This window comes from Bombina bombina, chromosome 3 (genome assembly GCF_027579735.1).
Source record: "Bombina bombina isolate aBomBom1 chromosome 3, aBomBom1.pri, whole genome shotgun sequence".
In the NCBI taxonomy this organism is placed as follows: domain Eukaryota; kingdom Metazoa; phylum Chordata; class Amphibia; order Anura; family Bombinatoridae; genus Bombina; species Bombina bombina.
In genome coordinates this window covers 943147233-943172888 of record NC_069501.1, presented here as the reverse complement: position 1 = coordinate 943172888, position 25656 = coordinate 943147233, and the positions used below count along the sequence as shown (strand labels likewise).

The 25656-nt window shown below is 41.0% G+C and overlaps 1 protein-coding gene across 1 annotated transcript in view; it reads right to left on the bottom strand.

The window, feature by feature from the left end:
* NAA16 (N-alpha-acetyltransferase 16, NatA auxiliary subunit) overlaps nt 1-25656 on the bottom strand; it is a 325238-nt gene that overhangs the window by 226227 nt on the left and 73355 nt on the right.

The window sequence follows — 25656 nt, the reverse complement described above, 5'->3', positions numbered from 1 at the left end:
GCAGTATTTTCAGTTTTGTCTCATCAACCATGCAGGACAGAATGACTGATCTGAGCTTTCTCGTGGCCAGTTTCCTGCTGAAGCTACGAAATACGAATTAAGACCAACCTCACCAGACTTCTTGAGTTTCAATGCTTGGAGACATATAGCTTTTCGTGAAATGGCATAGCTGTTATTTCTGTGCTCCATGACCCAATCAATGGCTATAGTACACAGAACGGCTAGACCACTGAATTGTGCAATATTTTCTTCAATTACCGTACCGTAAAACGTTAAAAATTTATTCAAAAAAAAAAAAACTTCATATGATGTGTCATTTAAGCTAAATGTTATCAAAGTGGCCGAATCAAGCAATAATACGGCTACTGAGCGTCAGTTTGGTATAGCAGAGAGTAAAGTTCGTGACTGGCGTAAAAAGAAAACAGAACTAGAAATGATGTCGCGCACTAAGAAGGCCTGTAGAGGGTTATCATCTGAATATCCAAAACTGGAATTAACTTTATATGATTGGGTCATGGAGCACAGAAATAATGGCTATGCTATTTCACGAACAGCTATATGTCTCTAAGCATTGAAACTCAAGAAGTCTGGTGAGGTTGGTGTTAATTCGAATTTCGTAGCTTCAGCAGGATGGTATACACGCTTTATAGAACGGGATAATTTAACGTTACACCAAAGAACAAAGCTATCTCAGAAACTGCCACAGGATCTCGAGGAAAAAGTTGACAGCTTTTACAGATTTGTTCTTAAATTTCGTCAACACAACTATGAGCTTGGTCAGATTGGCAACATGGATGAAATACCCATGACGTTTGATTTGCCTGGAAATCGTTCTTTACATACCAAAAGGAGAGAAGACTTATCGTGAAGACAACCAGTCACAAGAAAACTCACTTATTAGTTGTTCTGTCCTGCATGCCTGATGGAGCAAAACTGAAACCACTGATTATTTGTAAGCTAAAAACTCTGCCGAAAAATTCCCATCTGGTGTCATCGTTAGAGCTCAACCAAAAGGTTGGATGGAAGAAGAGAGTGAAATTCTGGCTTGAAAATGTTTAATTCCGTCAACCTGGCAGTCTGCGACACAAGAGAGCATTACTGGTGTGGGACATGTTTAGTGCACATCTTAAAGACCGCATCAAATCAGCTGTCGGCAATGAGTGCACTGGCTTTGCCATTATTCCCGGTGGATTGACGTTGCAACTTCACATTTGTCTAAAGCTATTTAAAGACGGACTTCGCCAGATGTGGGCTGATTGGATCTGCTCTGATGCGGTAACAACCAAGTTTGGCCTGCCTTAGAGACCAGATATCACTTTTGTCGTTGGATTAAAGACACCTGGGAATCAATGCCACCTGAAATGATCCAGAAATCCTTCCGTAAATGTAACATAAGCCATGCCATGGATGGGTCCGAAGATGATGCCATCTATGAAGATGATGAAAATTTGGAGTATGAGACTGATGATACTGTTGATCCTTATCTGGATACTGCAGAATTTTAAGATGACATAATTGCACTGTTTGCAGAAGAGGATTCGGACAATGGGGCATATGTATCAAGCTCCGAATGGAGCTTGATGCCCCGTGTTTCTGGCGAGCCTGCAGGCTCGCCAGAAACAGCAGTTATGAAGCAGCGGTCACAAAGACCGCTGCTCCATAACCTGTCCGCCTGCTCTGAGCAGGCGGACAGACATCGCCACAATACAACCCGATCGAGTACTATCGGGTTGATTGACACCGCCCCTGCTGGCGGCCCATTGGCCTCGAGTCTGCAGGGGGCGGCGTTGCACCAGCAGCTCGGGAGCTGCTGGTGCAATGCTGAATACGGCGAGCGTATTGCTCGCCGTATTCAGCGAGGTCTGGCGGACCTGATTTGCAGTGTCGGATCATGTCCGCTAGACCTTGATAACTATGCCCCAATGACTTTGAAGGAATTTAATTGATGAACTGCAAACAATATTCAGTAGGCCTAATCAGTTGTTAGATACTGGTATTTACTATGTTCTTTTGTTACTGTTTAACGTATCTTACAATTACGGTACGTACCCTAAAATTTAGTTTTCATTCTTTGATATTAAAATGTATACTTTTTGCTCCTCGCATTATATTCACGTCTTGAACTTTTCTTCCATTTCCATAATAAATATCTATCCCTTTGCATCATACTTGTGTACGGTACTAGTTATTGTCATTTTCAGATTTTATAACTAAGCTAATTTAACATTTTTCTAATTCTGTTTCAATTCAAAAACTTCTGTCATTCAAAAAACCATGACAAAAGAAAATTTATGCTTACCTGATAAATGTATTTCTTTTTTGACACGATGAGTCCACGGATCATCTTAATTACTAATGGTAATTCACCTCCTGATCAGCAGGAGGAGACAAAGAGCACCACAGCAGAGCTGTTAAATAGCTCCTCCTTTCCCTTCCACTCCAGTCATTCGACCGAAGTTAGGAAGAGAAAGGAAAATCCAAGGTGCAGAGGTGTCTGAAGTTTACAATAACCCACAACCTGTCTAAAAGAACTGGGCGGAACGTGGACTCATTGTGTCAAAAAAGAAATAAATTTATCAGGTAAGCATAAATTTTCTTTTCTTTTTTAAGACACGATGAGTCCACGGATCATCTTAATTACTAATGGGATTCAATACCCAAGCTAGAGTACACAGATGATACGGGAGGGACAAGACAGGGAACTTAAAACAGCCTCAGCCGAGACAAAAGTGTCAAACATGTAAAACGTTTAAAAAAGTGTGAAGAGAGGACCACGTTGCAGTCTTGCAAATCTGTTCCACAGAAGCTACATTTGTGGACGCCCATGAGGAAGCAACAGCCCTCCTGGAAGGAGCCGTAACTCACTCTAGAGGCTGCTGTCCAGCAGTCTCATATGCAAAAAGATACTATACAGCCAAAAAGAAAGAATTAGCCATAGCTTTCTGTCCCTTGTGTTTTCCTGAGAAAAACAAACAAAGAAGACCGACGACAGTCCTTAGTCGCCTGCAGGAAAAAACTTTAAAGCACGGACCACGTTCAAATTGAACAGAAGTCTTTCCTTCTGAGAAAAAGGATTAGGACACAAGAAAAGAACAACAATCTCCTGATTAATGTTCCGATCAGAAACAACCTTAGGAAGAAATCCTAAGCTAGTAGGAAAACTACCTTATCTGAATGGAAGTAGAATAAGGAGACTCATACTGAAATGCCGAGAGCTCTGACACTCTCCGAGCAGAAGAATAAACAACAAGAAAAAACTTTCCAAGATAACATAATATCTAAAAGGAAAGAATAGGTTCAAACGGAGCCCCTTGAAGAACTCAAACTAAATTCACCTCCATAGAGGAGTAACTGGAATGAACACAGGCCTGATCCTGACCAAGGCCTGACAAAATGAATGTACATCTGGGACATCTTACCAGACGTCTGAGTAACAAAATAGAGAAAGACAGGGTTGTTACCCTTTAGGGAACTTGACGATAAATCTTTCTCCAAACAATCTTGGAGAAAAGACAAAATTCTAGGAATCCTATCTACTATATGAGTAGTCCATGGATTCACACCAATAGAGATATTTACGCCATATTTTATGATAAATTTGACTAACAGGTTTTCGAGCCTGAATCATGGTCACAATGACCGAGTCAGAAAAACCTTGCATGGATAATAAGTGTTCAACCTCCAAGCAGTCAATTTCAGATAAACCACATTTGGGTGAAGGAGGAGCCCGTGAATTAGAAGGTCCTTCCTCAACGGAAGTCTCCAAGATAGCAGAGATGACATGTCCACCAGACCTGCATACCAAATCCTACAAGGCGAAGTTGGTGCTATGAAGATCACCAAAGCCCTCTCCTGCTGGATTCGAGCAATGGCCTGAGGAAGAAAAGCAAACGGAAGAAAAAGCTGGAGAACACTTCTGGATGGAGTTCCCACTCCCCTGGATAAGGAGGACTGCCTGCGAAGGAAATCCGCCTCCCAAATGTTCTACACCTGGGATGTAGCTCGCCAACAGGCAGCAAAAATGGGCCTCCGTCCACTTAATTATTTTGGATACCTTTGTCATCGCTAAGGAACTCCTCGTTCCTCCCTGATGATTGATGTAAGTCACTGACGTCATTTTGATCAACTGGAACCTGATAAACTGGACCGAGGCTAACTGAGACCAGGCCAGAAGAACATGGTAGATCATTCTCAGCTCCAGAATGTTTATAGGAAGAAAAAACTCTGGCTGAGTCCAAACCCCCCGACCCCTTAGGGAGCCCCAGACTGCTCCCCACCCTAGAAGGCTGGCATCTGTTGTCACAAATACCCAAGATGGTATGCAAAAGCAGGTTCCCTGGGAGAGATAATCCAGAGACAACCACCATTGAAGAGAATCCCTTGTCTCCTGCTCCAGTAGTATTCGAGGAGACAAATCTGTATAATCTCCAATCCATTGCCTGAGCATGCTTAACTGCAGAGGTCTGGGATGGAACCGAGCAAACGGGATGATGTCCATTGCCGCCACCATCAGCCCGATTACCTCCATGCCCTGAGCCACTGAAGGCCGATGAGTGGACTGAATGACTAAACAAGTATCGATAATCTCCGATTTCCTGACATTCTGTCAGAAAAGTCTTAATTGATATGGAATCTATAATGGTTCCCAAGAAAGTTACCTTTGTGCATGGGACTAAGGAACTCTTTTCCAAATTTACCTTCCACCCGTAAGACCACGGGAAGGATAACACCAAGTCAGTGTGAAATCTTGCTAGCTGTAAGGATGGGGCCTGGACTAGAATGTCGTCCAGATAGGGCGCCACTGCAATGTCCCGAAACCGAAGCACCGCCAACAGCGCTACCAGAGCCTGCGTGAAAAACTCAGAGCGGAGGCAAGACCGAAAAGAAGAGCAACGAACTGGAAGCGTTTGTCCAACTTGTGAATGGCAGATGAAGGTACGCATCCTTTAAATCCACTGTTGTCATAAATTGACCCTCTTGGATAAAAGGAAGAATGGAACGAATAGTTGCCATCTTGAAGGACAGTACACTAAGAAAATCCGTTTAGACTCTTGAGATCTAAAAAGTGGTCTGAAAGTTCCCTCTTTTTTGGGAACCACAAACCGATTGGTATAAAAAAAAACAAAAAAAATAAAAAAAAAAAAACAGACCCAGTACCTGTATTGGAACTGGAACAATCATTCCCAGGTCAGAGATGTCTCTTACGCAGTGTAAGAACGCCTCTCCAGATAATCTTGAAAGCAGAAACCTGCCTCTGGGAAGAAAACTCTTGAACTGCAATTTGAACCCCTGCGACACCATTTTCTATTGCCCAGGGATTCTGAACATCTCGAACCCATGCCTGAGCGAAGACAAAGTCTGTCCCCCACAAGATTCGATCCCGGATCGGGGGCATGTCCTTCATGATGTCTTTGATCCAACAGCAGGCTATTTGTTTGTTTTTTTGTTTGTTTTTAAATTCTTTAAAATTTAAAAAGGAAATTATTTCCGTCAAGCCAGGTTCCAACATAGTCTTCCCCTTGTAATGAATCGTTAAAAGCTTAGACTTAGAGCATACATCCATAGAACAAGGCTCTAACCATAAGGTTCTGTGAGCTGGAACAGAGAAACCTGAAACCTATGCTCCCATTTTAATAACTTTAAGGTAAGAATGTTAAATAAAGGATTTAGGCCATTATCCTATCCTGGATTTTGTCCAGGGGAATTTCTGACTTAATAGCATCAAACAATGCATCAAACCAATATGCCGTTGCACTAGTGACGGTAGTAAAGTACACAGCTAGATGCCCTTGTAAGCCCTGGTGTACATTCCTTTTCTAATTTTCATCTATAGGACCTTGAAAAATCCAACTATCCACTAAGAGTATAGTAGTTCTCTTAGCTAAGCTGGAAACTACTCCTTCCACCCTAGGGAATGTTTGCCCAGCCTCCTTAGCGGAGTCGGCTATGGGAAACATATATTGAAATATAGGTAATGTACTAAGATAGAGGACGCCATATTGTCGGAGTCGCCCAGGGTAGCTAAAACCTCCCAATGAAGGTGTTCAAGCTGAAAAAAACTGAAAGAAAAACCACCTCAGGATCAAATAAAGATACTATTTATCTGAGACTGAGAATTCTCTCATATAATCCCGAAGTATCTTCCTCTGTCAGGTAACAGGGAAGACCTAATCGGAAAAGCAACAACTAAAGCAATCGCTTGAAAATAATTCCTCTAGAAATGTTTACTTCCACGTGGGAAAAACAAAAAAATGCATGAAATGCAGTGTAACTCCGGATGGAGTGAGATAGGAAGTGCAGGGCACTGCATGTGGGCCATAACATTTTGGGGACCCTATAGGAGAAATTTGTGGCATAATGTGACCATTGTCAGACTCCTAAACAGCAAACGCCTTGAAAGGAGAAGGTTCAGAAAAACATAATTTATGCTTACCTGATAAATTCCTTTCTTCTGTTGTGTGATCAGTCCACGGGTCATCATTACTTCTGGGATATTATCTGCTCCCCTACAGGAAGTGCAAGAGGATTCACCCAGCAGAGTTGCTATATAGCTCCTCCCCTCTACGTCACCTCCAGTCATTCGACCAAAGACCAACGAGAAAGGAGAAGCCAAGGGTGTAGTGGTGACTGGATTATAATTTAAAAAATATTTACCTGCCTTAAAAAACAGGGCGGGCCGTGGACTGATCACACAACAGAAGAAAGGAATTTATCAGGTAAGCATAAATTATGTTTTCTTCTGTTATGTGTGATCAGTCCACGGGTCATCATTACTTCTGGGATACCAATACCAAAGCAAAAGTACACGGATGACGGGAGGGATAGGCAGGCTCATTATACAGAAGGAACCACTGCCTGAAGAACCTTTCTCCCAAAAATAGCCTCCGAAGAAGCAAAAGTGTCAAATTTGTAAAATTTGGAAAAAGTATGAAGCGAAGACCAAGTTGCAGCCTTGCAAATCTGTTCAACAGAGGCCTCATTCTTAAAGGCCCAAGTGGAAGCCACAGCTCTAGTAGAATGAGCTGTAATTCTTTCAGGAGGCTGCTGTCCAGCAGTCTCATAGGCTAAACGAATTATGCTACGAAGCCAGAAGGAGAGAGAGGTAGCCGAAGCCTTATGACCTCTCCTCTGACCAGAGTACACGACAAACAGGGAAGACGTTTGTCGAAAATCCTTAGTTGCCTGCAAGTAGAACTTGAGGGCACGAACTACATCCAGATTGTGTAGAAGACGTTCCTTCTTTGAAGAAGGATTTGGACACAAGGATGGAACAACAATCTCTTGATTGATATTCCTGTTAGTGACTACCTTAGGTAAGAACCCAGGTTTAGTACGCAGAACTACCTTGTCTGAGTGAAAGATCAGATAAGGAGAATCACAATGTAAGGCTGATAATTCAGAGACTCTTCGAGCCGAGGAAATAGCCATTAAAAATAGAACTTTCCAAGATAACAATTTTATATCAATGGAATGAAGGGGTTCGAACGGAACACCCTGTAAAACGTTAAGAACTAAGTTTAAACTCCATGGCGGAGCAACAGTTTTAAACACAGGCTTGATCCTAGCTAAAGCCTGACAAAATGCCTGGACGTCTGGATTTTCTGACAGACGCTTGTGTAACAAGATGGACAGAGCTGAGATCTGTCCCTTTAATGAGCTAGCCGATAAACCCTTTTCTAAACCTTCTTGTAGAAAGGACAATATCCTAGGAATCCTAACCTTACTCCAGGAGTAATCTTTGGATTCACACCAGTATAGGTATTTACGCCATATTTTATGGTAAATCTTTCTGGTAACAGGCTTCCTAGCCTGTATCAGGGTATCAATAACCGACTCAGAAAAACCACGTTTTGATAAAATCAAGCGTTCAATTTCCAAGCAGTCAGCTTCAGAGAAGTTAGATTTTGATGTTTGAATGGACCCTGTATCAGAAGGTCCTGTCTTAGAGGTAGAGACCAAGGCGGACAGGATGACATGTCCACTAGATCTGCATACCAAGTCCTGCGTGGCCATGCAGGTGCTATTAGAATCACTGATACTCTCTCCTGTTTGATTTTGGCAATCAATCGAGGAAGCAGCGGGAAGGGTGGAAACACATAAGCCATCCTGAAGTTCCAAGGTGCTGTCAAAGCATCTATCAGAACCGCTCCCGGATCCCTGGATCTGGATCCGTAGCGAGGAAGTTTGGCGTTCTGGCGAGACGCCATGAGATCTATATCTGGTTTGCCCCAACGTCGAAGTATTTGGGCAAAGACCTCCGGATGAAGTTCCCACTCCCCCGGATGAAAAGTCTGGCGACTCAAAAAATCCGCCTCCCAGTTCTCCACTCCCGGGATGTGGATTGCTGACAGGTGGCAAGAGTGAGACTCTGCCCAGCGAAATATCTTTGATACTTCCATCATTGCTAGGGAGCTTCTTGTCCCTCCCTGATGGTTGATGTAAGCTACAGTCGTGATGTTGTCCGACTGAAACCTGATGAACCCCCGAGTTTTTAACTGGGGCCAAGCTAGAAGGGCATTGAGAACTGCTCTCAATTCCAGAATGTTTATTGGCAGGAGACTTTCCTCCTGACTCCATTGTCCCTGAGCCTTCAGAGAATTCCAGACAGCGCCCCAACCTAGTAGGCTGGCGTCTGTTGATACAATTGTCCAGTCCGGCCTGCTGAATGGCATCCCCCTGGACAGATGTGGCCGAGAAAGCCACCATAGAAGAGAGTTTCTGGTCTCTTGATCCAGATTCAGAGTGGGGGACAAATCTGAGTAATCCCCATTCCACTGACTCAGCATGCACAATTGCAGCGGTCTGAGATGTAGGCGTGCAAAGGGTACTATGTCCATTGCTGCTACCATTAAGCCGATCACCTCCATGCATTGAGCTACTGACGGGAGTTGAATGGAATGAAGGACACGGCATGCATTTAGAAGCTTTGTTAATCTGCCTTCTGTCAGATAAATCTTCATTTCTACAGAATCTATAAGAGTCCCCAAGAATGGAACTCTTGTGAGAGGAAAGAGAGAACTCTTCTTTTCGTTCACTTTCCATCCATGCGACCTTAGAAATGCCAGAACTAACTCTGTATGAGACTTGGCAGTTTGAAAGCTTGAAGCTTGTATCAGAATGTCGTCTAGGTACGGAGCTACCGAAATTCCTCGCGGTCTTAGTACCGCCAGAAGGGCACCCAGAACCTTTGTGAAGATTCTTGGAGCCGTAGCCAATCCGAATGGAAGGGCTACAAACTGGTAATGCCTGTTTAAGAAGGCAAACCTTAGATACCGGTAATGATCTTTGTGAATCGGTATGTGAAGGTAAGCATCCTTTAAATCCACTGTGGTCATGTACTGACCCTTTTGGATCATGGGTAAGATTGTCCGAATAGTTTCCATTTTGAAAGATGGAACTCTTAGGAATTTGTTTAGGATCTTTAAATCCAAGATTGGCCTGAAAGTTCCCTCTTTTTTGGGAACCACAAACAGGTTTGAGTAAAACCCTTGTCCTTGTTCCGACCGCGGAACCGGATGGATCACTCCCATTAATAATAGATCTTGTACACAGCGTAGAAACGCGTCTTTCTTTATTTGGTTTGTTGACAACCTTGACAGATGAAATCTCCCTCTTGGGGGAGAGAATTTGAAGTCTAGAAGGTATCCCTGAGATATGATCTCTAGCGCCCAGGGATCCTGGACATCTCTTGCCCAAGCCTGGGCGAAGAGAGAGAGTCTGCCCCCCACTAGATCCGGTCCCGGATCGGGGGCCCTCGGTTCATGCTGTCTTAGGGGCAGCAGCAGGTTTCCTGGCCTGCTTGCCCTTATTCCAGGACTGGTTAGGTTTCCAGCCTTGTCTGTAACGAGCAACAGATCCTTCCTGTTTTGGTGCAGTGGAAGTTGATGCTGTTCCTGTTTTGAAATTCCGAAAGGGACGAAAATTAGACTGTCTAGCCTTAGCTTTGGCTTTGTCTTGAGGTAGAGCGTGGCCCTTACCTCCTGTAATGTCAGCAATAATTTCTTTCAAACCGGGCCCAAATAAAGTTTGCCCCTTGAAAGGTATATTAAGTAATTTGGACTTAGAAGTTACATCAGCCGACCAGGATTTTAGCCACAGCGCCCTACGTGCCTGAATGGCGAATCCTGAATTCTTAGCCGTAAGTTTGGTTAAATGTACTACGGCCTCCGAAATGAATGAATTAGCTAGTTTAAGGACTCTAAGCCTGTCCGTAATGTCGTCCAGCGTAGCTGAACTAAGGTTCTCTTCCAGAGACTCAATCCAAAATGCTGCCGCAGCCGTAATCGGCGCGATGCATGCAAGGGGTTGCAATATAAAACCTTGTTGAACAAACATTTTCTTAAGGTAACCCTCTAATTTTTTATCCATAGGATCTGAAAAAGCACAGCTATCCTCCACCGGGATAGTGGTGCGCTTAGCTAAAGTAGAAACTGCTCCCTCCACCTTAGGGACCGTTTGCCATAAGTCCCGTGTGGTGGCGTCTATTGGAAACATCTTTCTAAATATTGGAGGGGGTGAGAACGGCACACCGGGTCTATCCCACTCCTTAGAAACAATTTCAGTTAATCTCTTAGGTATAGGAAAAACGTCAGTACTCGCCGGTACCGCAAAGTATTTATCCAACCTACACATTTTCTCTGGTATTGCAACAGTGTTACAATCGTTAAGAGCCGCTAAGACCTCCCCTAGTAATACACGGAGGTTTTCCAATTTAAATTTAAAATTTGAAATATCTGAATCCAATCTGCTTGGATCAGAACCGTCACCTACAGAATGAAGCTCTCCGTCCTCATGCTCTGCAAGCTGTGACGCAGTATCAGACATGGCCCTAGAATTATCAGCGCACTCTGTTCTCACCCCAGAGTGATCACGCTTGCCTCTTAGTTCTGGTAATTTAGCCAAAACTTCAGTCATAACAGTAGCCATATCTTGTAATGTTATCTGTAATGGCTGCCCAGATGTACTAGGCGCCATAATATCACGCACCTCCCGGGCGGGAGATGCAGGTACTGACACGTGAGGCGAGTTAGTCGGCATAACTCTCCCCTCGCTGTTTGGTGAAATTTGTTCAATTTGTACAGATTGGCTTTTATTTAAAGTAGCATCAATACAGTTAGTACATAAATTTCTATTGGGCTCCACCTTGGCATTGGAACAAATGACACAGGTATCTTCCTCTGAATCAGACATGTTTAACACACTAGCAATAAACATGCAACTCGGTTACAATCTTATTTAACAAAAACGTACTGTGCCTCAAGAAGCACTAAACGATTAAATGACAGTTGAAATAATGAACTGAAAAACAGTTATAGCATCACTCTTTAAAAACAACACAACTCTTTAGCAAAGGTTTGTTCCCATTAGTAAAATAACACTAATTAAATTTTAAACATAAAAATTACAGAGCAACGTTTTAAATCACAGTCACTATATAAGTCTCACAGCTCTGCTGAGAGAATCTACCTCCCTTCAAAGAAGTTTGAAGACCCCTGAGTTCTGTTAGAGATGAACCGGATCATGCAGAAAATACAAGAGTAACTGACTGGAAATTTTTGATGCGTAGCAAAGAGCGCCAAAAACGGCCCCTCCCTCTCACACACAGCAGTGAGAGAGAAACGAAACTGTCATAATTAAAACAAGCAAACTGCCAAGTGGAAAAATAATGCCCAAATATTTATTCACTCAGTACCTCATTAATGCAAACGATTCTACATTCCAGCAAAAACGTTTAACATGAAAAATACCTATTAAAAGGTTTAATGTACTTTTACAGAGTAATTCCGGTGAAATACCATCCCCAGAATACTAAAGTGTAGAGTATACAAACATGTTCATTATAACGGTATGGCAGGATTTTTTCATCAATTCCATTCAGAAAATAAAAACTGCTACATACCTCAATGCAGATTCAACTGCCCGCTGTCCCCTGATCTGAAGTTTTTACCTCCCTCAGATGGCCGAGAAACAGCAATATGATCTTAACTACTCCGGTTAAAATCATAAGAAAAACTCTGGTAGATTCTTCTTCAAATTCTGCCAGAGAGGTAATAACACGCTCCGGTGCTATTGTAAAATAACAAACTCTTGATTGAAGTTCTAAAAACTAAGTATAATCACCATAGTCCTCTCACACCTCCTATCTAGTCTTTGGGTGCAAGAGAATGACTGGAGGTGACGTAGAGGGGAGGAGCTATATAGCAACTCTGCTGGGTGAATCCTCTTGCACTTCCTGTAGGGGAGCAGATAATATCCCAGAAGTAATGATGACCCGTGGACTGATCACACATAACAGAAGAAAAGAGTGCAATCTTAATAAAAATTGACACACAAAAAACGTTACTGTCACTTTAAATCTTATAAGATAACTTTTACTTTATGTGTACTCTTGTTCCATCCCAAGACAAAAGGATGAAACAAGCAAATAAACAGCTGCAATTCCTTAATAAAAAGTAAAACCTAAAAAACGTTACTATCACTTTAATTTTAACCCCTTAATGACCGGACCATTTTTCAATTTTCTTACCCTTAATGACAATGGCTATTTTTACATTTCTGTGGTGTTTGTGTTCAGCTGTAATTTTCCTCTTACTCATTTACTGTACCCACACATATTATATACCGTTTTTCTCGCCATTAAATGGACTTTCTAAAGATACCATTATTTTCATCATATCTTATAATTTACTATAAAAAATTTTATAAAATATGAGGAAAAAATGGAAAAAAAAACACTTTTTCTAACTTTGACCCCCAAAATCTGTTACACATCTACAACCACTAAAAAACACCCATGCTAAATAGTTTCTAAATGTTGTCCTGAGTTTAGAAATACCCAATGTTTACATGTTCTTTGCTTTTTTTGTAAGTTATAGGGCCATAAATACAAGTAGCACTTCGCTATTTCCAAACCACTTTTTTTTCAAAATTAGCGCTAGTTACATTGGAACACTGATATCTGTAAGGAATACCTGAATATCCATTGACATGTATATATTTTTTTTTAGAAGACATCCCAAAGTATTGATCTAGGCCCATTTTGGTATATTTCATGCCACTGTTTCACCGCCAAATGCGATCAAATTAAAAAAATGTTTCACTTTTTCACACATTTTGTCACAAACTTTAGGTTTCCCACTGAAATTATTTACAAACAGCTTCTGCAATTATGGCACAAATGGTTGTAAATGCTTCTCTGGGATCGCCTTTGTTCAGAAATAGCAGACTTATATGGCTTTGGGGTTGCTTTTTGGTAATTAGAAGGCCGCTAAATGCCGCTGCGCACCACACGTGTTTTATGCCCAGCAGTGAAGGGGTTAATTAGGGAGCATGTAGGGAGCTTGTAGGGTTAATTATAGCTTTAGTTTAGTGTAGTAGACAACTCCAAGTATTGATCTAGGCCAATTTTGATATATTTCATGCCACCATTTCACCGCCAAATGCGAGCAAATAAAAAAAACCTTTAAATTTTTCACAATTTTAGGTTTCTCACTGAAATTATTTACAAACAGTTTGTGCAATTATGGCACAAATGGTTGTAAAAGCTTCTCTGGGATCCCCTTTGTTCAGAAATAGCAGACATATATGGCTTTGGCGTTGCTTTTTGTTAATTAGAAGGCCGCTAAATGCTGCTGCGCACAACACGTGAATTATGCCCAGCAGTGAAGGAGTTAATTAGGTAGCTTGTAGGGCGCTGGCAGGGTTAATTTTAGCTTTAGTGTAGAGATCAGCCTCCCACCTGACACATCCCACCCCCTGATCCCTCCCAAACAGCTCTCTAACCTCCCCCACCCCACAATTGTCCCCGCCATCTTAAGTACTGGCAGAAAGTCTGCCAGTACTAAATAAAAGGAGTTTTTTTTATTTTATTTTTTTTAAAAATGTATTCTGCTGTAATGGAGCCCTGCCTTAGCCCCCAACCTCCCTGATCCCCCACCAAACAGCTCTATAACCCTCCCTGCTACTTAATTGCCGCCATCTTGGGTACTGGCAGCTGTCTGCCAGTACCCAATTTGCCCCCAAAAATATTTATAAATTTTGCCCCCAAAAATATTTATAAACTTTTCTGTAGTGTAGCAGCCTCCCCCTCAATACCCCCAACCCCCCCCAGATCCTTATATATATATATATATATATATATATATATATATATATATATATATATATATATATATATATATATATATATATATATATATTTTTATGTTTTGAACTTTTTTTTTTTTCATTGGTGTCAGTGGCTAATATGCATGCGCGCGCGCACCCACACGCTGCCGCCTCTTTGCTTCCCTTCCCCCCGGAACACTGCACCATTGATACCGGTGCAGAGAGGGCCACAGAGAGGCTTGTTAAAAGGTATTGCAGGATGCCTCCATATCGAGGCATCACTGCAATACCCTGAGAGCTGCTGGAAGCAATTGCGATCGCTTCCAGCACTCTCTTAAACAACTGACGTACCAGGTACGTCCATTGTCACTAACTGCTAGTTTTTGCAGGACGTACCTGGTACGTCAGTTGTCATTAAGGGGTTAAACACCAACTTTTTATCTGTGTGCAGAAACGGGTTAGCTATTCCGGACTAAGCCTCTTTTGAAACACTGTCCGGTTTACCCTAAAGAGAGAACCATTCTCCCTAAATCTTCCGATACCAGAAAGAACAAACACAGAGGTGCGCAACTGAAATGGCGCCAAACAGAACTCTGTCAATCGTGGGCGTTATTATAATCCTCTCCCGGTCGCCATTAGTATTATGACATAACAAAAAAAGGCCTTCGGGGGTATAACAACGGACTGAACAGTTTCTAGTCCGATAAAAAATAAACCAATGTAAAATCACCCACACTGAGCTCGCTCAAGCATAGCTCATCAACTGTGGCCACAAGAGATCTCGAGGGCGGCTATTATTAAACCGCCAGTAGATAAGAACACAAATCCTGCACATTGTCTTACACTGAGCTTATCTGAAATATAGCTCAACGGAATTGCCAATTTAACAAGTATGTCAATATGAGATCTCCCGGTCGGCTAGAATTAAACCGACGGGAGCTAAGAATGCGAGTCCCATGCCTTGCTTCACACTGAGCTCTATATCTGATGCAAAGCGCAACAGAACGGCAAAACATCAACCATGACAATATAAAATCTCCCAGTCGGCTATTAATAAACCGCTGAGAGATATAACACCAGTCTCATGCATTGCCTCACACTGAGCCCATCTGATGTATAGCTCTTCAGTGATGGCTTTGTTATGGCAATATCGTTCTATGTATAGCTCTGTAGTTATGAATGAAAGCCTATATGACACACAAGCCCAGAGCCTGCATCTAACTGTCCCAAAGTGTCCCCTGAAAGTCTAAGGGAATCCATTGATAAGGAAGTTAAATCCGTTGAGGAATAAAATGAAGTGCCCCACTTTCTTCTGAGACTTCTGCAACCCCCAGAATAAAGTTTGCACTTACTTCATTGTCTCCTGCCGGACAGTAAGGCAGTTCCCAGATTTGTGAGGTCCTCTCCCTCACATGGACCTGTAATTTAAAACAAAAGTAATTATCCCTCAGGTTTTCTTGGTAAGGGCAGCAAACAATTACACGGGAGGCGCAGTGAGAATTATGACCCACAAGTTCCCATTGCTTTAAAGCCACCAAAAGCTCTCCTGTAGAGACCGATATGGACTACGGCTACACCCTAGAAGCACTCTCTGGCACTACTTTAAAAATAATAAACTCTTGATTGAAGAATCTAAAACCAACACCTCACTTTACCTCCTCCTATCACTAACGTAGGCAAAGAGAATGACTGGGGTGGGAGGGAAGGGAGGAGCTATTTAACAGCTCTGCTGTGGTGCTCTTTGCCTACTCCTGCTGACCAGGAGGTGAATATCCCATTAGTAATTAAGATGATCCGTAGACTCATTGTGTCTTAAAAAAAGAGATTACATTTTCTGAAGCTCTGGGAATTTCTTTTTTTCTTTCATGTAATTGGCAAGACTCCATGAGCTAGTGACATATGGGATATACAATCCTACCAGGAGGGGCAAAGTTTCCCAAACCTCAAAATGCCTATAAATACACACCTCACCACACCCACAATTCAGTTTTACAAACTTTGCCTCCTATGGAGGTGGTGAAGTAAGTTTGTGCTAAGATTTCTACGTTGATATGCGCTTCTCAGCATTGTTGAAGCCCGATTCCTCTCAGAGTACAGCGAATGTCAGAGGGACGTGAAGGGAGTATCACTTATTTGAATACGATGATTTCCCTAACGGGGGTCTATTTCATAGGTTCTCTGTTATCGGTCGTAGAGATTCATCTCCTACATCCCTTTTCAGATAGACGATATACTCTCAATTTACCATTACCTCTACTAATAACTGTTTTAGTACTGGTTTGGCTATCTGCTATATGTGGATGGGTGTCTTTTGGCAAGTATGTTTTTTATTACTTAAGACACCTCAGCTATGGTTTGGCACTTTATACATTTATATAAAGTTCTAAATATATGTATTGTACTTATATTTGCGCCATGAGTCAGGTTCATGTATTTGCTTCAGCAGACTGTCAGTTTCATTTTTGGGGAATTTAAACATTTTAAGAAATGTATTTCTTACCTGGGGTTTTAGTCTTTTTTTCAATTGATTACTTCTTGCTATTGCGGGTATTAGGCCAGCGGGTGCGTCAAATGCTAAACTTTATTGCGTCATTCTTGGCGCGAAAAAATCCAAGCCATTTAGGAAACCAAAGTCTGCCCCTAAGTCCGCGTGAAGGTGCGGCCCTCATTCCAGCTCAGCTGGTAGGGGGCAGATTAAGGTTTTTCAAGGATTTTTGGATAAAATCTGTCCAAAATCATTGGATTCAGAGCATTGTCTCTCAAGGGTATCGAATAGGATTCAAAGTAAGACCTCCTGTGAGAAGATTTTATCTCTCATGCATCCCTGTAAATCCAGTAAAAGCTCAGGCTTTTCTGAAGTGTGTTTCATACCTGGAGTCTTCAGGGGTAATCATGCCAGTTCCTCCTCAGTACCAAAGAAAGAAAATTTGTTCAGACCAGTTCTGGATCTGAAAATTTTGAATCGTTATGTAAGAGTACCAACTTTCAAGATGGTGACTATAAGGACTATTCTGCCTTTTGTTCAGCAAGGACATTATATGTCCACAATAGACTTGCAGGATGCATACCTTCATATTCCGATTCATCCAGAACACTATCAGTTTCTGAGATTCTCTTTTCTAGACAAGCATTACCAATTTGTTTCTCTTCCATTTGGCCTAGCAACAGCTCCAAGAATCTTTTCAAAGGTTCTGGGTGCCATACTGTCTGTAATCAGAGAACAGGGTATTGCAGTGTTTCCTTATTTGGACGATATCTTGGTACTAGCTCAGTCTTTACATACTGCAGAATCTCACACGAATCAACTAGTGTTGTTTCTTCGGAAACATGGTTGGAGGATCAATTTACCAAAAAGTTTCTTGATTCCTCAGACAAGGGTCACCTTTTTAGGTTTCCAGATAGAGACAGAGTCATGGAGACTGAATCTAACAGTCAAGAGACGTTTATTGGTCGCAGCATGCCGGCACATTCAGTCTCAGTCATTCCCTTCAGTGGCTATATGCATGGAAGTTTTAGGTCTCATGAGTGCAGCATCGGACGCGATCCCCTTTGCTCGTTTTCACATAAGACCTCTACAGCTTTGCATGCTGAATCAATGGTGCAGGGATTATACAAAGATATCACAATTAATATCCTTGAATCCCAATGTACGACACTCTCTGAAATGGTGGATAGATCACCATCGTTCAAGGGGCCTCTTTTGTTCGGCCAACCTGGACTGTGATCTCAACAGATGCGAGTCTTTCAGGTTGGGGAGCTGTTTGGGGATCTCTGACAGCACAAGGGGTTTGGAAATCTCAAGAGGCGAGATTACCAATAAATATTTTAGAACTCCATGCAATTCTCAGGGCTCTTCAGTTTTGGCCTCTGCTAAAAAGAGAACCGTTCATTTGTTTTCAGACAGACAATATCACAACTATGGCTTATGTCAATAATCAGGGTGGGACTCTCAGTCCCCAAGCTATGAAAGAAGTATCTCTGATACTTGCTTGGGCGGAATCCAGCTCCTGTCTAATCTCTGCGGTGAATATCCCAGGTGTAGACAATTGGGAGGCGGATTATCTCAGCCGCCAGACTTTACATCCAGGGGAGTGGTCTCTCCATCCAGATGTGGTGTCTTCCAGAGATAGATCTCATGGCCTCTCATCTAAACAAGAAACTTCCCAGATACCTGTCCAGGTCCAGGGATGTTCAGGCGGAAGCAGTGGATGCACTGACACTTCCTTGGTGTTATCATCCTGCTTACATCTTCCCGCCTCTAGTTCTCCTTCCAAGAGTGATCTCCAAAATCATCATGGAACAGTCTTGTGTTGCTGGTGGCTCCAGCATGGCCACACATGTTTTGGTATGTGGATCTGGTGCGGATGTCCAGTTGCCCGCCTTGGCCACTTCCGTTACGGCCGGACCTACTATCTCAAGGTCCGTTTTTTCCATCAGGATCTCAAATCATTAAATTTGAAGGTATGGAAATTGAACGCTTAGTACTAAGTCATAGAGGTTTCTCTGACTCAGTGATTAATACTATGTTACAAGCTCGTAAAGCTGTCTCTAGAAAGATTTATTATAGAGTTTGGAAGACTTACATTTCATGGTGTTCTTCTCATAAATTCTCCTGGCATTCTTTTAGAATTCCTAGAATTTTACAGTTCCTTCAGGATGGTTTGGATAAGGGTTTGTCTGTAAGTTCCTTCAAAGGACAAATCTCCGCTCTTTCTGTTTTATTTCACAGAAAGATTGCTATACTTCCTGATATTCACTGTTTTGTACAGGCTTTAGTTCATATTAAGTCTGTCATTAAATCAATTTCTTCTCCTTGGAGTCAATTTGGTTCTGAAGGCGTTACAGGCTCCTCCATTTGAGCCTATGCATTCTTTGGACATTAAACTACTTTCCTGGAAAGTGTTGTTCCTTTTGGCTATCTCTTCTGCTAGAAGAGTTTCTGAGCTATCTGCTCTTTCTTGTGAGTCTCCTTTTCTGATTTTTCATCAGGATAAGGCAGTTTTGCGGACTTCTTTTCAATTTTTACCTAAGGTTGTGTAGAGAAATTGTTGTCCCTTCCATATGTCCTTATCCTAAGAATTCTTTGGAGAGATCCGTACATTCTTTGGATGTGGTAAGAACTTTGAAATATTATGTGGAAGCTACTAAAGATTTTAGGAAGACTTCCAGTCTATTTGTTTTATTTTCTGGTCCTAGGAAAGGTCAGAAGGCTTCTGCTAGTTCCTTGGTTGAAACTTTTGATTCATCAAGCTTTTTAGAGTCAGGTCAGGCCCCGCCTCAGAGAATTACAGCTCATTCTACTAGATCAGTCTCCACTTCGTGGGCTTTTAAGAATGAAGCTTCAGTTGGTCAGATTTGCAAAGCGGCGACTTGGTCCTCTTTGCATACATTTACTAAATTCTACCGTTTTTATGTATTTGCTTCTTCGGAAGCAGTTTTTGGTAGAAAAGTTCTTCAGGCAGCTGTTTCAGTTTGATTCTTCTGCTTTTGATTTAAGTTTTTTTCTTTCAAGATGAAATAAAATTATTTTTGTTTTGGGTTGTGGATTAATTTTTTCAGCGGAATATGGCCGTTTTTATTTTTATTCCCTCCCTCTCTAGTGACTCTTGAGTGGAAGACTCCACATCTTGGGTATTGATATCCCATATGTCACTAGCTCATGGACTCTTGCAAATTACATGAAAGAAAACAATTTATGTAAGAACTTACCTGATAAATTCATTTCTTTCATATTGGCAAGAGTCCATGAGGCCCACCCTTTTTATGGTGGTTATGATTTTTTGTATAAAGCACAATTATTTCCAAATTTCTTTGTTGATGCTTTCTACTCCTTTCTTTATCACCCCACTGCTTGGCTATTCGTTAAACTGAATTGTTGGTGTGGTGAGGGGTGTATTTATAGGTTTGGGAAACTTTGCCCCTCTTGGTAGGATTGTATATCCCATATGTCACTAGCTCATGGACTCTTGCCAATATGAAAGAAATGAATTTATCAGGTAAGTTCTTACATAAATTATGTTATTTTTGATTTAAAATTAAAATTCAGTATGTTCACTCACAGCTACAAAATGTAGGTATAAAATGTGAGACTGGTCTTGTGTATATTGCACAAACAGCTGAAACCGGATGCATTTTTTACCTTTTTGTCAACATTGCTGACAGAAATCACTAAATCAGATGTATCTGTCTTTAATGAATAAGGAGGTATGGCGGATTGGGAATGATATACTCAAAGAACATTGTGTAATTTTTCACTTTCAAATTTTACAACGAACAAAAACCTATTACAGGTAGAAAACACAAACCGCTTTCTACTCTTCATACAAAACCGCAATATTTAAAAAGGGACATGAAACAATACCTAGGGCAATCATCAAATTCTACAGCTCTTTAATCAATGTTCCAAAAAGAAACTTATTTTTTCTTTCATGTAATTGGCAAGAGCCCATGAGCTAGTGACGTATGGGATATACAATCCTACCAGGAGGGGCAAAGTTTCCCAAACCTCAAAATGCCTATAAATATACCCCTCACCACATCCACAATTCAGTTTTACAAACTTTGCCTCCTATGGAGGTGGTGAAGTAAGTTTGTGCTAAGATTTCTACGTTGACAAGCGCTTCTCAGCATTTTGAAGCCTGATTCCTCTCAGAGAACAGCGAATGTCAGAGGGACGTGGAGAGTATTACCTGTTGAATGCAGTGATTTCCCTAACGGGGGTCTATTTCTTAGGTTCTCTGTTATCGGTCGTAGAGATTCATCTCAAACCTCCCTTTTCAGCTCGACGATATACTCTCATATACCATTACCTCTACTGATAACTGTTTCAGTACTGGTTTGGCTATCTGCTATATGTGGATAGGTGTCTTTTTGGTAAGTATGTTTTTTTATTACTTACGACACCTCAGCTATGGTTTGGTACTTTATGCATTTATATAAAGTTCTAAATATATGTATTGTACTTATATTTGCCATGAGTCAGGTTCATGTATTTCCTTTTTGTAGACTGTCAGTTTCATATTTGGGGAAAGTTAATATTAAGAAATATTTTTCTTACCTGGGGTTTAGTCTTTTTTTCAATTGACTACTTTGTTTCAAATTGCGGGCTGACTTAGGCTCGCAGGTGCTACACTTTATTGCGTCATTTTTGGCGCACAAATTTTTTTGGCGCAAAAGGCAAGTCAGTTGACGCAAGTTTGTCATTTCCGGCGTAGTAATTGACGCAGAGGTTCACACAGAGTTTGCGTAGTGACGCAAGTGTGTCATTTCCGGACATGGTTGGCGCCAAATAATTTTCCAGTTACGTTGTGCGTCATACTTGTCGCTAAATTTTTTTCATTATTTATTTACCCCATTGCTTTTGCCTCTTGCCTTTTTCTATTTCAGAGGGCTATGCTATTTGCATTTTTTTCCCATTCCTGAAACTGTCATAAGGAAATTGACAAATTTTACTTTATATGTTTTTTATTTTACATTTTGCAAGATGTCTCAATCTGATCCTGCTCAGAAGAATCTGTTGGAACTTTGCTGCCTGATGTCGGTTCTACTAAAGCTAAGTGTATTTTATTTCCGAATGTCATTGTATGATAAACTTTTTACATGCAGATATTGTATCCATCAGTTAATAGTGCATTTCCTGTTGTTGTTTCTTCAACTTTTAAAGTACGTTATACCTAGGAAATTTAAAGAATTTGTTTCTGATTCTATTCAGGCGGCTTTGTCTGCTATCTGCCTTCTAATTAATATAAAGGTCTTTTAAAACTTCTCATAAGGTTGATGTATTTTCAAATGACCGACAACATAATTAATTATCCTTTCCGATGAGGATCTATCTGATTCAGAAGATCTTTCCTCAGATATTGACACTAACAAATCTACTTATTTATTTAAAATGAAGTATTTTCGTTCTTTGTTAAAGAAGTGTTAATTATTTTGTATATCATAGAAACTAGTCCTCTTGATATTAGAACTAGTAAATTCTGTTTTTAAACCTCCTGTGGTTGCTCCAGAGGTTTTTTCCATTCCTGATGCTATTTCTCTTATGATTTCTAAGGAATGGAATTAGCCGGGTACTTATTTTATTCCTTCAAGGTTTAATAAATTGTATCCAGCAATTTCTATAGAGTTTTGGGAAAAGATCCTCAACTTGTTGGGGCTATTTCTACTCTTGCTGAATGTACCTCTATTCCTATGGAAGATAGTACTTAAGTTCTTTTAGATAGGAGACTTGAATCTTATGTAAGGAAAGCTTATTTCTGTTCAGGTCGTCTCAGGCCTGCATTTTCTTTGGCTGTTGCAGCTGCATCAACTTTTTTGTAGGTAATTTAGCGCAACAAGAATTGGATTCGGATTTATCTAGTATTGTTTGCTTTCTGCAACATACTAATCCGTTCTGATGCAAATTTTTTTATATCATCAAAATTGATGTTAGATCTATGTCTTTAGCTTTTTTTTTTAGCTACAAGAGTTTTGAGGCTTAAATCTTGGAATGCTGATATGACTAAGTCTAGATTGCTATCTCTTCTTTCCAAGGTAATAAGAGACCTTAGGGTAAATATTAAGCTTCTAAATTATTTTCGTTCTTTTTTTCAAATAAGGAACAAAAACCTAATCCTTCCCTATGGATTCTGTTTCCAATTGGAAACCTTCTTTAAATGTAATAATTCTAACCCATTTAAGAAACCAAAAAGCCAACCCCTATGTCCGCATGAAGGTGCAACTCTCATTCCAGCTCAGCTGGTAGGGGGCAGATTAAGGTTTTTTTTCAAGAATGTTTTGGATAAATCTGTCCAAATCAATGGTTTCAGAGTATTGTCTCAGGGGTTTCGAATAGGATTCTGAATAAATCCTCCTGTGAGAAGATTTTTTTCTCTCACGTATCCCAGAAAATCCAGTTAAAGCTCAGGCTTTCCTGAAGTGTGTTTCAGACCTGGAGTTACAGGGGTAGTCATGCCAGTTCCTTTTCAGGGACAAGGTCTGGGGTTTTTATTCAATTCTATTCATTGTCTCAAAGAAGGAAATTTCATTCAGACCAATTCTGGATCTGAAAATTTTGAATCGTTATGTAAGAGTACCAATTTTCAAATGGTGACTTTAAGGACTGTTCTGCCTTTTATTCAGCAAGGAAACTTAGGTCCATAATGGATTGCAGGATGTATACCTTCATATTCCGATTCACTCAGATCATTATCAGTGCCTGAGATTCTCTTTTCTAGACAAGCGTTATAAATTTGTTGCTTTTCTATTTTTGGATTAGCAACCGCTCAAAGAATCTTTTTTAAAGGTTTTTGGTGCCCTGCTTTATGGAAACCAGAGAGCAGGGTATTGCAGCGTTTCCTTATTTGGACAATATTTTGGTATTAGCTCAGTCCTTCAGTTCTGCAGAATCTCACACAAATCAACTAGTGTTGTTTCTCCGGAAACATAGTTGGAGCATCAATTTACCAAAAGGTTAGTTACTTGATTCCTCAGACAAGGGTCACCTTTTTAGGTTTCCAGATAGATTCAGTGTCCATGACTCTGTCTCTAACAGACAAGAGACGTTTGAAAGTGGTTGCAGCCTGTCGGCACCTTCAGTCTCAGTCATTCCCTTCAGTGGTTATGTGCATGGAAAATTTAGGTCTCATGACTGCAGCATTGGACGCATTTCCCTTTGCCCGTTCTCACATAAGACCTCTCCAGCTTTGTTTGCTAAATCCATGGTGCAGGGATTATACTAAGAAATCACAATTAATATCCTTAAATCCCAATGTTTGACACTCTCTGACGTGGTGGTAAATCACCAGCGTTTAGTTCAAAGGGCTTCTTTGTTCGGCTAACCTGGACTATGATCACTACAGATGCAAGTCTTTCAGGTGGGGAAGCTGTTTGGGGATCTCTGACAGCACAAGGGGTTTTGGAAATCTCAAGAGGCGAGATTACCAATCAATATTTTAGATCTCCGTGCTATTCTCAGAGCTCTTCAGTTTTGGCCTTTGTTGAAGAGAGAACTGTTCACTTATTTTCAAACAGACAATATCACATACAGTGGCATTTGTCAATCAGCAGGGTGGGACTCACAGTCCACAAGCTATGAAGAAGTATCTAGGATACTTGCTTGGGCGGAATCCAGCTCCTGTCTAATTTCTGCGGTGCATATCCCAGGTAAATACATTGGGAGGCGGACTTTACATCCTGGTGAGTGGTTCCTCCATCCAGATGCGTTTTCTCAGATTGTTCAAGATATGGGGTCTTCCACAGATAGATCTGATGGCCTCTCATCTAAACAAGAGACTTCCCAGATGCCTGTCCAGGTTTAGGGATTTTCAGGCGGAAGCAGTGGGTGCGCTGACACTTCCTTGGTGTTATCAACCTGCTTACATCTTCCCGCCTCTAGTTCTCCTTCCAAGAGTGATCTCCAAAATCATCATGGAACAGTCTTTTGTGTTGCTGGTGGCTCCAGCATGGCCCCACAGATTTTGGTATACGGATCTTGTTCGGATGTCCAGTTGCCAACCTTGGCCACTTCCGTTAAAGCGAGACCTTCTGTCTCAAGGTCCGTTTTTCCATCAGGATCTCAAATCATTAAATTTGAAGGTATGGAAATTGAACGCTTAGTCCTAAGTCATAGAGGTTTCTCTGACTCAGTGATTAATAATATGTTACAAGCTCGTAAATCTGTCTCTAGAAAGATTTATTATCGAGTTTTGAAGTTCTACATTTTATGGTGTTCTCAAATTCTCTTGGCATTCTTTTAGAGTTGCAAGAACTTTACAGTTTTTTCAGGATGGTTTGGATAAGGTTTTGTCTGCAAGTTCCTTGAAGGGACAAATCTCTGCTCTGTTTTATTCACAGAAAGATTGCTAAACTTCCTGATATTCACCGTTTGTGCAGGCTTTAGTTCATATTTAAGCCTGTAATTAAATCACTCTCCTCCTTGGAGTCTTAATTTGCTTTTAAAGGCTTTACAGGCTCCTCCATATTGAGCCTATGCATTCTTTGGACATTTAACTACTTTCTTGGAAAGTGTTGTTCCTTTTGACCATCTCTTCTGCTAGAAGAGTTTCTGAGCTATCTGCTCTTTCTTGTGAATCTCCTTTTCTGATTTTTTATCAGGATAAGGCGGTTTTGCGGATTTTATTTCAATTTTTTCCTAAGGTTGTGAATTCTAACAACATTAGTAGAGATATTGTTGTTCCTTCCTTGTGTCCTAATCCTAAGAATTCCTTGGAACGATCTTTACATTCTTTGGATGTGGTGAGAGCTTTGAAATATTATATTGAAGCTGCTAAGATTTCAGGAAGACTTCTAGTCTATTTGTTATATTTCCTGGTCCTAGGAAAGGTCAGAAAAACATAATTTATGCTTACCTGATAAATTTATTTCTCTTGTGGTGTATCCAGTCCACGGATCATCCATTACTTGTGGCATATTCTCCTTCCCAACAGGAAGCTGCAAGAGGATCACCCACAGCAGAGCTGTCTATATAGCTCCTCCCCTAACAGCCACCTCCAGTCATTCGACCAAAGACAAGCAAGAGAAAGGAGAAACCATAGGGTGCAGTGGGGACTG